Below are 443 nucleotides of genomic sequence, written 5' to 3'. Positions count from 1 at the left end.
TGATCCTTCAGAAATTATTCTAATATGCTGATTTGCTGCTCAAGAAACATTTATGTCAGTGTTGAAAACAGTTGTTCTGCTTAATTTTTTTTTTTTTTTTTAAACCTTGCCTTATACACAGAGGCATTGTTGTGTTAGAATAGAAAAGGGTTCTGTTCAAACTATTGTTTTTTTAAAGTGTTCTTTTCTCTGGTACAACGACTGGTTGTTGAGTTCTATTTTGATGGACATAAGCCGCGTTTCCACCGAAAATACACGGATCAACTGTACCAGGATCTTTTTTCCCCCCAGACCGGTTACTGTCTGCGTTTCAATCGCGGTCTAAAGTACCTAGAAGATTAGGCAAATAGTGAAGTACTCCTCGCTGCAGACTGTAGCGCGGTGACGTCACGTACCTACGTCACGTATGTGTTTACCGCGCATGCGCAAAGTGACGTAAGGTC

The sequence above is a fragment of the Sinocyclocheilus rhinocerous genome, unplaced genomic scaffold, assembly GCF_001515625.1.
Source record: "Sinocyclocheilus rhinocerous isolate Xijiao unplaced genomic scaffold, SAMN03320098_v1.1 scaffold1785, whole genome shotgun sequence".
Classification (NCBI taxonomy): domain Eukaryota; kingdom Metazoa; phylum Chordata; class Actinopteri; order Cypriniformes; family Cyprinidae; genus Sinocyclocheilus; species Sinocyclocheilus rhinocerous.
The sequence above is the reverse complement of the archived record's forward strand: the minus strand, read 5'-3'. Positions refer to the sequence as shown.